Source organism: Streptopelia decaocto (genome assembly GCF_964273445.1).
Source record: "Streptopelia decaocto genome assembly, chromosome: 1".
Lineage (NCBI taxonomy): Eukaryota > Metazoa > Chordata > Aves > Columbiformes > Columbidae > Streptopelia > Streptopelia decaocto.
In genome coordinates this window covers 105,878,455-105,890,567 of record NC_138663.1, presented here as the reverse complement: position 1 = coordinate 105,890,567, position 12,113 = coordinate 105,878,455, and the positions used below count along the sequence as shown (strand labels likewise).

The 12,113-nt window shown below is 40.2% G+C and overlaps 1 protein-coding gene across 5 annotated transcripts in view; it reads left to right on the top strand.

Annotated features, from left to right (window-relative positions):
• SH3KBP1 (SH3 domain containing kinase binding protein 1) overlaps positions 1 to 12,113 on the top strand; it is a 228,542-nt gene that overhangs the window by 13,807 nt on the left and 202,622 nt on the right. The gene's annotated exons all lie outside the window — the stretch shown is intronic.

Here is a 12,113-nt window from a genome sequence, read left to right as displayed (position 1 = left end):
ACATAGCTTTGAAATTATTTTAAGACACCGTGTTTATCTGCAGCTGGCATTAAATAGCAAAGGTCTGTAACACCGTCCAAGGATTTTGACTGTACCAAGCTGTTGCTGCCAGCAATCACTTCTTGCAGAAACTGCCACTTCCAACAGGAGGAACACCACAACAGAATACATCTGTGTGCCATTTTGCAGTCTAGTTGCTTAATGTAAACCCATCTTTATCAGTACTTCAAGTAAATGTAGCTAAGATGAAGAGGAGTATGTCGTGTTCTCCCCATCCTCCTCCTGTGTGAAAGGGTTGCTACTTTTGGCAAAGATGGGTGGTGATAGTAACAGCTTAGGCATCTGAAGTGAAATCTGCCAAGCTTGTCTGAGATCATATTTGTAATTACACTTGTGCTTCTAGTCTGATTTCAGTGAGACTAGGTGAATGTTACTGTTCTAGAAGCTCTGAAGCTTTAGCAATTAAACGCTATGCAGTACGCAATGTGAAGACTGTGAATAAATTTTTGACCAAAACCTCTTCTCATGTTCCTGGGAGTTAAATAACACTACATTATGCCACTGAAAAGGTAATTGTTACCTTGCTTTCCACATTTTTTGTTTGTTTGACCTTTCACCTCAGTGAGTATCTGTCAGCATCTACAAATATTATCAAAGCAACTTTGAAACTAGAATCATGTGGCAGTTACACTGGACTAGTACTTCTGAGTAATCTTAAACAGCAGTAATTTTCATGGCATCAGCTTTTCTATCCTGCTTCCTCTTTATGTTGATACATCCATTTGGTAGCAATTCTCATGAGTTTAACCAAATAGTAATTTTGTATATAGTTTTAGCTGTAAGTAATCTTTCTCCTTTTTGTTCTGAAGAAGTAGCTAATATCCTTCCTAGCTTCTCAGTTGTCTGAGAATGTGATTTAGAAACCACAAGAGTAGCATTACTAACAAGTTTTTATGAATAGATAGTTTGTCAAATGGGAATTATTTGTCTTTGCATAGCTTGAGTTACAATCTTCTTCTCCTTTCCTGTTTATCCCAGCAATGCCTATGGTATAATCCTTTATACCTTTCAGAACTTTGAATTATTTTTATGGATACTGGAGGAAGCAGGAACTCATGTTAATATTATGATATTAAATATTTCCCTCCAAATCTTGTGTGTTCTATTTCTTCTGGATGGCTTCTTCTGGGCATTAGTATCTGAGAGGAAGAACAGTGTTAAAACAAGTGAACTAACTCTCAAGACAGTTTTGCCCATATGAGGCACTCTGTTGTTTCAGTTACAGCTTAATGCAATGTGCATCATCTACAAACTTGATGACAACGTGAATCAAAAGTAAGCTTGTTTGTGAACACTATATACTGGGATCATCTGCTGTAGATGAGAGGTACTCTGGTTGATAGAATCAGTGAATTACAGTAAAATTAATCTATTTTCAGTAGCAACAGTCTGATTCTAGCAGTTTGTTGTCGAAGGCAGAAGGACCACTTTGCACTACAGGAAAAGATGAATTGATTAGTGGAATAAAAGTGCTTCCTAGACTGCCAGCCGCATGAATGCCAAAGATCATCTGTGCAATCACGCCCTTTCAAAAAGGTTAAGGAGACCTGGCCCATAAAATCTGACATGTATTGTTGGATCCACAGTGGTATATAAGGGAGCCTTTGAGAATACAGATGTAACTGCTGTCATTTAGAACAACCACAACAATCTTGTATTTCCTTGCTTACTCCATAGTTGTGTGTGCATGAACATCTCTGATGATCAGATGTGCTATGGCATATTGTTTAATAAGTTTGTATCAGAGGTATGAGTGTGATATAATAGATTCAGTGAGAGGCAACTACTGTGGTAGGCTAAGAACAGCTGAACGAATTAATAATATTTATTAGAAGTACCTGCCTGAAGTTGTTTACCACAAAATTGCTATGAGATTCATGTTTTATATTGAAACACCCTATCTATATACAGAAATATGAAAACACTGACTTATTGTTGTTCTTTATTTACCTAACTGTAAATGGGAGAAATTTTTGATGAATTGTGATCATACCAAATGTCTTAGCTGGAATATAAAGTATTGCTTGTCCTGCTGGGTAAATTCCACTAAAATAACTTGGTGCTTGTGTTTTTTTTTTTAAGAGCTGCAAAAAAGCATATGGTTCCCTCTTTGGAAAAGAGAAAACTAGTCTTCTCTTTTTCTGGAGGACAGCTCAGGTGTTACGTCAGCTGGAGTGGCTTCAGCTCTGCTGCTGCCTAGAGAAGAGTCACGTCAAGACAGCCTTAGGCCAAGTGCTCACTCTTTACTCCAAGTTAGGTTTTGGTTGGGTTCCTCTGCACAGCTCCTTTGCTTTTGTGCCTGTCTGTGTGTGTACATGGGAATTGCACACAAAGGCGCTTCCTCTGAAATGCTTCCTGTCTGTCCTAAGTGCTCCATGACTACCTACTACGTTTCCAGTGAATGTGCAGTCTGGGTGAAGAGCATTTGTGGCCTGTGGGAGCAGGCTGGGACTATAGCATAACAAGATCTATGTACAGCATGACTTAGGTGACCCTTTCTGTGACTGTTCTGCTCTTGGATGGTGTGATTCAGTGAAGATGCTATTCTAGGACTATGACCTTTAGCTCCCCCCCATTGTTTTCAAAGGGGAAACAGGAAAATATAATGTAAACTGAAAGCTGTTGTCTTAGCAGAGGAGTTGCTTTTTATCTTGTAGCATGGATTCACCCTCTTGAAGATTGAGTAGTACATGTTTTACTTCTGGTATTGTCTTTTCCTCCCCCTTAATCTTTTGTTTTTCATGAAGCTGAATCCTTGCAGATACTTTTAGAAGAGAGTATTATTTCTGATACCAAGTGTTGCAAAAGAAAAAGTGTTAAAAATGTACAAAATTGGAATTAATTTTTCCATGAAGTTATGGTTCTTTGATAATTGCTTGCAATCAAGCAGATACAAAATGTTTAAGTTATTTTTTTCTGCAACAGATGTGCTACAAACCTGAGAGCCCAAGCTTTCTTGAAAATCCCAGTTGCAATCTACATTTGAATGGTGAAGTTAGTGGTTTTGGTGTGCTTTTCAGAGGTAGCATGTGGCAAAGGGCATTTCCATTTTGGTAGAATAATGTCTCAAAGGGCTATTCAGTGGCTCTTTCATCTAAAGTTAAAAAGTGTAATAACACTGAGAAAGGTGACTCTTTACAAAATACAGATTATTTTGTTCTCTGGTAGAAGAGCCACATCTGAACTCTTCTTCACAGATGCTAACAACCATTTAGTTATAATCATCATAGAGATGTTATAGCTAATGCCTGCAATAGCTGTGGTGGTTTTGGATAGAAAGGACTTTTGGAACCCCAGATGGGCATTCAGTGGTTACACCACTGCATTCCCCTTTCATCAGATCTGTGCCATTTGTAATAAATTCTGCCAGATCTTACATGAATCTATCTTCCTCCTCCTCCCTCAAAGCACATTTGTACCACAGCATCCCACATGTGACTGGCCTGCCAGCTGCTCAGTGTTTCTAGAGTCCAGAAGACAATAGCCTTGTGGGTCATATTTGGTTTTCAGGCCTTCTGACCCTCCAGATCTAGGTTAGGAAACTAGCATTATTGAATGTAATGTACATTTGTTTGTTATCATTTGAGTTCAGAATGTAAGTTGTGTTTTGTCATTTGGTCTAATAAAGGGTACTGAATTTTTCCCCGCCTAGTACCTTCTAATATTTTACTAAGAGTTTTCTTGCAACCTATTGTATAGCAAAAATACAGATTTTTTTTTTTTTTAATTATTTAGTATGCCCATAAGCACTCAAAGCATAGTACGTTCACCAGTTTGTACCTGTGTCTCTCAAACAGAACAGCGCATTTGAAGTAAGACCTTTTCTAGCAAGTTTTGAGGCAGATGGAATGTGATGGCCAGATTGTTAACCCATTATAAAATGTACTTATAATTGAAAATGTTGATAAACTGTTAAGTATTTGCTACAAAATGAATCTTTGTAACTTTTATAAGAGAAATATGGTGTAACAGAAAGGCAACACATTCCAACTTCTGATTACTAGGTTCTGATAATAGATCCATCTACTGTAGGTGGTAGAGAACATGAAGCCAACTGTCATCGCTGAGACCCTCCTATAGAGGCTTAGGCAGTGTGACCTGAGAGCAGGGTTGTTGTGTGATGCTTGTTCACGCTGTCAGTCTTTGCTACTTCTGAACAGTTATCTTCATGCAAAAGAGAAAAGCTCTGTTGCACTCTCTTCTGAGGAAATGTAATTTGAACTTTAATTTAAAGCTTTAGTGTAGAATATTTGAAGGTAGTTTGTCTAGTTTCAGTTCTGTTTTTTTGGGTAAGCCAGTGCAACATGTGTGTTTATCATTCGCATGAAGCTGAGTGACTAACAAAAGTAAAAATGCAAGACTCACACTAGAGAAGCTCTTCACTCTTTGACTGCTGTGTCTAACTGCATACGCTAGCCTTAAGGTCTGGATTTGTGTGTAAAACTGTGCTCTGCAGAAGGTGGTGTTGCCATATGGATGCTGTTACTTGGGTGGAATAGTGCCAAAGACGTTAATAACATTCCCATTGTGCCTACACACTTTAGATGTCACCAGAAGCTGATTTAATAATGTAGTTTTTGTTGCACAGTAGCAAATCTCTGTTTCTTTTCTTCTTTCATTTCTTGCTTGGAAAGACACTATGATAATTGAAAATACCGTAAACCAAGACACTTCTGTCTTCAAATACTGGTGGCATTATTAAAGTAATACTTATTCTGACTACATCAGTTTTAAGATATTTGATTTTTCTTGTAATTTAAAATGTGGTATGAAAACAAGCTAAGCAATAGGAAAAATGTTTCTAATTATCTACAAAATCATTTAATGTGTGTATGTAAGACTAATTTGGTTAATGAAAAGTGGGAATAGTTAAACTTTTAATCATTTTTTTTTCTATATATGCTTATTTTAAATATAGCTGAGAGGTTACATTTTAGTTCCTGATTCACAGCATTAACATTTAAAAATCTGTATTTTAAACCCAAACCTCTAAGCGTTAAATTAAAAAAAAACTTTGTCCCTGACATTACAGTAATGAGTTGTACTGTGCCAGTCTCCACCAGCGTTGGCAATAATTAGCTTTGATTCTGTTTCTTGAGTTTTTATGTTACAATTTGGATTGATGGTAATATAAGGTTAGGGATAGCTGATTGTGTTGGCATGGGAATGAACATTCCCCTTTTAGATGAAAATAACTTGAATTGCTTTTGATACTGGATTTCATTCCTGACGTGAAAAATGCCTTTTTTTTTTCCAACAGAAGGAATCTAATAGCTACAGTTTGCAAGCTGGGGCAGGTTTGAATTTCAGGCATGATGATGCACAATATTTTTAAGAAAAATACACCAAAAAGAGAAGCCAGATCTGTCTGCTCCAATTTTGCCATTTTATTTTGCTTTTGGCTTAAAAGGGTCTTGGGTTTTGGCTGTTAATGTAACAAGCTGTTTACCTTGGCAGAGTTAGGCCTAAGACCAGCCTTTGTTGGTTAACAAATAAAATTAGCTTGAGCTCAGTGTCCATGTAGTGTTTTCTCACATCATAAATCATTGTGCAAACTGGGACCCTGTTTTAGTCCAGTTCCTGAGCAGAAATCTAGCACAGTGCTTCAGGAATTAGATATGTTGTACTTGCAGCTGCAGGGCAAAATTCAGATCTGCTTTATTCTTAGTGTATCTGGATTGGTGTTGTGTCCAGTACCAATCTAGCTTCCATGAAGACAATTTTTTTTCTCAAAAGAAACAAAAAAGATTTAAGTTTGACTAGCAGAACGAATTTTTCAAAACACAGTTTTGAGAAAGTGGTGGGGTTTACTGTGATAAAGAAAATGAGCATGGTTTAAAAACTGCAACTGCATGGACATATAAATTGTGAAGCACTTTTAGCTTGTCATATGCTCTGCAAGCTTCAGTATGATAAATGAGAATTCAGTGTGATAAATGAGAATTTTGAGTGATCTCAGAAGTACCTTCCCGTCAGTTTGTCATGATCTGCACATTTGTTAGGTGTGCTCTTGTTCCTCTTTCCAATCTGTGCTCTTGGTTTTCTTTGAAGAGTTTATAAACATCTTGATTGTGTGGTCCATTTTTGGTGACTCATGTCTCTCACAGCTTACACACACACTTATGTTACAGTAATCAAATTCTCTGAGAGGAGACAGCTTTTAAAAATATTTATATGTTTTTTAATAAGTGGAAAATTGTATAGACAGAGAAGAGCCTGCACAGTAAAGGGTTTTTTGTTTATTTAATAAACTTCCAGTAAAAGAAAGTGGTTGAACAGCTGCAGCTGTCTGTATATGAACTAGTGCAAAACAGATAAACTCCAGGAAGATAACTCCAGTACCTCCAGCTGACCCAAGCAGCTGTAGAGTCAGTTCAAGAACCCTCTTGTGCTTTTTGGTCTCTCTTCATAAGAGAGTGCACATAGCTAATAAGAAAACAAAACTATGAAGAATAAGGTCAGTTTTACAGCCTTCTTAGGAGAAAACTGCAAACATGGCAACGGGTACTAGAACTCTTTTAAAACAGGGGACTTTGAGAGTGGCAGAGTTGTTTCCCTTCCTTCAATATGTCTTCCTGCAGTCTGAATGTCAAGGAGTGCTTGAAAAATCAGTAGTTGGAGCCAGTCCAAATCTTTGCTCCATGTCCATCTCCCCCTTACAGCTCTCTTGCCACCTCCAGATTGCTTAGGGAGAACTAAGAGCGAAGCAGTATGTAATTGCATCCACAGCAAAATGAGAATAGGATTTAAAAGCTTTTTAAGTAGGGAGGAGAAATGACTTGGCACATACAAAAAGCTGTATATAAGCTGTGAGTTCTGAGAGCAAGTGCATCCTAGTAGACTGCTTAGAAATGAAGGACATATGGCCTTACTCTCAAAAGATCTTTCCTGAGGCTAAACCAAATTGGAAACACCCTGCTAAATAGTCTGAATTTTGCATTTTTTTTGAGCCTGAATACTGTTGTGTTCTGTGGAGATTTTTATTTGATTTTTTAAAAATTATAATTGTTGTGAGACTTAAAGGTAGTGTACCTTAGTGCCTCTGCCTAAATCCAGTAGTCTTTGGAGAGATATTATGTAAATACAACTTCTGAACGAACTTTACTGGTTTATCTGAGGTAAAGGGTGCATATGTGGCATAGTATTGATGCTACTTTTATGGATTTTAGTTAATATTTTAGAAACATGCAATTTTTAATTTTTTTTTCTAACTGGAATGGTTAGTTCAAAGTCAACAGATTCTGTGGTTTGTGTAGCAGTTGCCATAGAATGGATCCAGCAACTCCACCAAAGGTGGTGTGGAATAGCTCAGTAGTTGTGGTGGAATGCTGCAGGGCAACTAGGTGGATTTAAAAATTTGGTTGGATGGTTGAGCTTAGAGGGTTGGGCTTTCCAGATCTTCTACACGTTCCAGAGGCTTCAAGAGCCTAAAGCCCCAGCTTTCCTGCATGAAGGATGGGCAGAGTCTGTGTCTGTTGGAGTGGGAATGGAGTTTCCCAGAATGGCAAGTCTGGAAACCTGGAGTTTATAACTTCTGACACCAGCAGGAAGGCTTCTGCTTTGCCTCAAGGTCTGCAATCACAGAACAGATTCAGTGCTCTTGTAGGCGATAAGGGTTTGAATACTCCAACCAGTGAAGCACCAAAGCTGGCTAAATCTGAGCCATGCAGGAGCACCAGGAGAAAGTGGCAAGTGATAATAGTAGGGAAATTCCCTGTTGCGGGGAATGGAGACTCCCATCTGCTGATCTGCCCTGTTGTCTAGGGAGGCTTGTTGCTTGCCAGGGACTTGGATCTGGAACATGGTGGAAAGACTGCCAAGACTTGTCTGGCCCTCAGACTACTACCCCCTGCTGCTCTGCTGTGTAGACTTTGATGATATTGCCAGGAGTAACCTGGAATGTATCAGTTGTGACTATATGGCTCTGTGGTGATGGTCAGGGGGATGGATCATGGCTGGTTTTCTTCTTGATTCCTTCAGTGAGAGGGAGGAGTGTGAGGAAGTCTGGGCAGATCCTGTGGTTGCATAGGTGTTGTCAGCAAAAGAATTCTAATTTAATGATCATGGGATCCTCTTTGAGGATTGCTTGGAAAAGACGGGATCCACCTGACTTAGTGGAGCAAAAGCATTTCCTTACCAACCAGGTGAGGAGAGCTTTAAAATAGTAATGATGGGGGAAGGAGAGAATAACCAACAGTCTTGGAAGGAAGTGGTGGACCAGGTTGGCAAACAAAATGTGTGGAGTGGCTCAGACTGTGGGGACCCTGTAATCAACAAAACAGGACTCAAGGGGGCCCTTCCCAAGCATATCTGTACAAGCAAGAAGGTGCCTTCATAATTATGGAGAAAACTCTTGTACTCTTTCTGGGAAATCAGCGTGACTGGTTGCCTCTCTGAAATGTCTGTGCTCTCATGCATACAGTATGGGTGCAAAGAAGAGGAATTACATGTCTACATGCAGTTGCAGAGTTCTGATTTCATTTGAATCATGAAGATAGGATGGGATAGCTCATGTGACTGGAGCGCTGCAATAGATCGATACAGGTTATTTGGGTAAGACTGGCTAGGAAGGTGGGAGAGTTGATCTTTATGTAGCAGAGCAGCTGAAATGCATGGAGCTCTGCTGTGGGACACATGGTGAACCACCTGAGAGTGTGTGGGTTATGGGTAGTGGGCAGACCAATGTAGATAATGTTGTGGTAGGTGTCTCTACAAACCGCCTAACCCGGAAGTAGTTGATGAGGCCTTCAGACCATTGGAATAAGGCTCTTTTTGGCAGGACTTGGCCCTCATGGAAGATTTTCAACCACCCTGATATCTGCTGGAGGGATACAGTACTTTCTTTGTGCCCTGGGTTTGAGCAATCCAGGAGGTTTCTGGTGTGTGGTGGCTGCTGGTTCTCATGCTTGCAAACAAGGAAGAACTGTTTGTGAAGGCTGGGGGTAGACTTGGCTGCACTAACCATGAGATGGTAAGTTTGAGGATCCAGAGAGGAACAGGGGGAAAAAGCAGAAAGCAGGATTGCAACCCTGGACTTGAAGAGGGAAGACTTTGGCCTGTTCAGGGCTCTGCTTGGAAGAATCCCACTGGAGACAGTTGTGGAGAACAGAGGGATCCACGTGAACTCGTTGGTTTTCAGATATCACTTCCTCTGAGCTCCATAGTGGTCCATCCTGATAAGCAGGAAAACAAGCAGAGGTGGTAGGATGCCATCATGGATGAATAAGGAGCTCCTGACAAAAATCAAACATAAAAAGAAAGAGGACAGGAGCTGAAAGCAGGGAGAAGTGACCTGGAACAAAGATAGAGAGAAGGTCTGTGTGTGCAGGGATGGAATTAGGAAAGCCAAAGCTCACCTGGAGTTGAATGTGGAGAGCGACGTTGTTGCGGGTTAATGCTAGTAGGCAGCTCAGCCCCACACAGCTGCTTGCTAACTCCCCCACAGAGGGATGGGGAAGCATATTGAAAGGGTAAAAGTGAGAATACTCCTGGGTTGAGATAAAGACAGCTGAAAGAGTAGAGCAAATGCTGTTTATGCAAGCAAAACGAAAGAAGGAACTCTGCTCTCCATCAGCAGGCAGAGGTTTAGCCATCTCCAGAAAAGCAGGGCTCCATCACGCATAATGGTGACTTGGCAAGACAAATGCCATAACCCCAAATGTACTCCCTTCTTTCCACCAGCTTTTATTGCAGAGCACACACCCTATAGTATGGAATGTGCCTTTGGTCAGTTGGGGTCAGCTGTCCTGTCTGTGTTCCAGTTCTGTGTGTACCCCCAGCCTACTCGCTGTTGAGCAGTGTGAGAAATGGAGAAGGCCTTGAGGCTGTGTAAGCATTCTTCAGCAACAGCTAAAACATCTGGGTGTTATCAACAATGTTTTAGTCACAAATCCGAAACCACTATGTGAACTGCTATGAAGAAAATTACCTCTGTCCCAGCTGAAACCAGTACAGGTGTGAAGGACAGTGAAAGGAAAAGAGACAATGGGCATGAATTGAAATACAAGAAAATCCATTCAAAAATAAGAAAACTTTTTTAACCTTAAGGGTGATCAAACACTGGAATTTCCATTGTCAGAGATATCCAAACCTGGCTGCATAAGGCCCTAAGCAACTTGCACTTTAGCTATCTCTGCTTTGAGTAATGGGATGTGCCTTCCAACCCTAAACGTTGTGTGATTTGGGTAGTGGTTAATGGGTAGTAATCTACTTGCAAGGTGATAATAAATGCAGTACCACCAGAGGCATGTCCTGGGACCTGTTCTATTTAACATCTTCATCAATTACTGGAGAATGCAGTGGGCTGCACTCTCCTCAAGTATGTGGTTGATATGAAATTGATTGAAAAATTGATGTACTGAAGTGGGGAGGGAGCTGAGGTTAGAGGAACTCCAGTTGCCTTGCTTAGAGAAAGCAGGATGTGCTAATAGCAGCCTTACTATACCTACAAGGAGGTGATCAAGAAGATCGAGTCAGGCTCTTAACAGCAGTTCATGGTGGGATGAGAAGACCAATGGATGTTAATTGAAACAAGAAAGGTTCCAATGGATTCTCCCAGTCAAACAGTGGAGCAGGTTGCCCTGTGTGCCCTGCCTCTGTCCTTGGAGGTTTTCAAGACCCATGTGAACAAAGCCTTGAGCAGCTTGGTTTGGTGCCAGAATCAGTGTTGCTTTGAACAGGAAGCTGAACTAGAGACCTGAGATCCTCCCTGGCCCGAATGACTGACTTTTCAGTTAAGTGGTAACTTTTTCAAGTTCTGCTTGTATGTCAGCTTGTAATGTGTGGCGCCACTCTTACACCGTTCATTATGCAGTTTATCAGGCCTCTCATGAACTGGTTTTCTAATGTTTTGGGGCTTCACAGAAGAAGTCAGATGAATATAATCAGCCTTGTGTCTGGGATGCATCTGAAAGTCAGAACACTCTTTGAGCTATGACTTGCAGGCTCTGGGGGTGGTAGACGTTCAGCATTGTGTCTGTGTGGCATTTTGGGGGTGGAAAGGAATAACTCTGCTTCCCTGTCAGCTTAATTCAATTTAATTCTCAGGGTTTCTGTTATTTAGACAGAACCTTTTTACTGTCTGTGGTGTAATGGTTAGCTTTGCTTTGTGAGCTGTATTGCCTGGTTGCTGGCCACATCTTGCAGGGTTTACATAGCACAGTCATTTGTGCAGAAAGCAGATGCCTATTAATAGTTCTCATTTTGCTGTTTTAATGGTTGAAGTGCTAAATGTTTGGTGGAACATTCTGGGAGGTGGTTTTCTACTGAAGAAAACAGGAGTAAGACTTTACAAATATGGCTATCCTTGACGTTGCCGATCTGTCTCCTCCTAGTAGGTATTTGGTGAACCACTAAATATAACTACGGCTTCTGTATTTGCCTACCCCAGATCTATTATTTTTTATTGTCCCAAGGAATTTTTCTGTCTTTCTGACTTTCTTAATGCTCTACAGAGACTTTGTTGTCTGTATGGTTTCAAGGAATGGGAAGCCCTCCTAGGAAAAGGCAAAGATACACCATACAATGGTAGCAAGCTTATAGTGCACCTCTGTCCAATAACAGGCATACAGAGCAGTAGGAATATTTCATCTTCAGATCCTCTGATGCATAATCACAAGTGAAAGTAAATTTTTCTTCCTTTGGTGAAACCTTGCAAGAGCATGTTCATGCAGCAAAGCATTGCATTTTTGTATGGTGAAACTCAGCATGATGCAAAAAATTATTGTTAAATACTCTTTAGGTTAACAGTGGTGTATTTAGCAAAGTATGTGCAGTGGCTTGGGATGCTTATGAATTTGAGACCTTTTCCAGAAATAAGATGCTTTAGAAGTCCCATGAACAAGTGCTAAAATGTTGTCCAAGAAATAAAAATAAACCTTGTAATGCTGCCGGAGTAGATACTGCTGAAGCATCACAAATTGATTTCCTTTAAACAGTAAAGAAAAATGTATGCCATTTGTTGCCTTAACTGTGATGGGCATGTGTCTTTTTTTTTCCTTTGACCTCTCATGTAGCAGTTACCCACAAAACATTACCATTACATGTTTCCTATT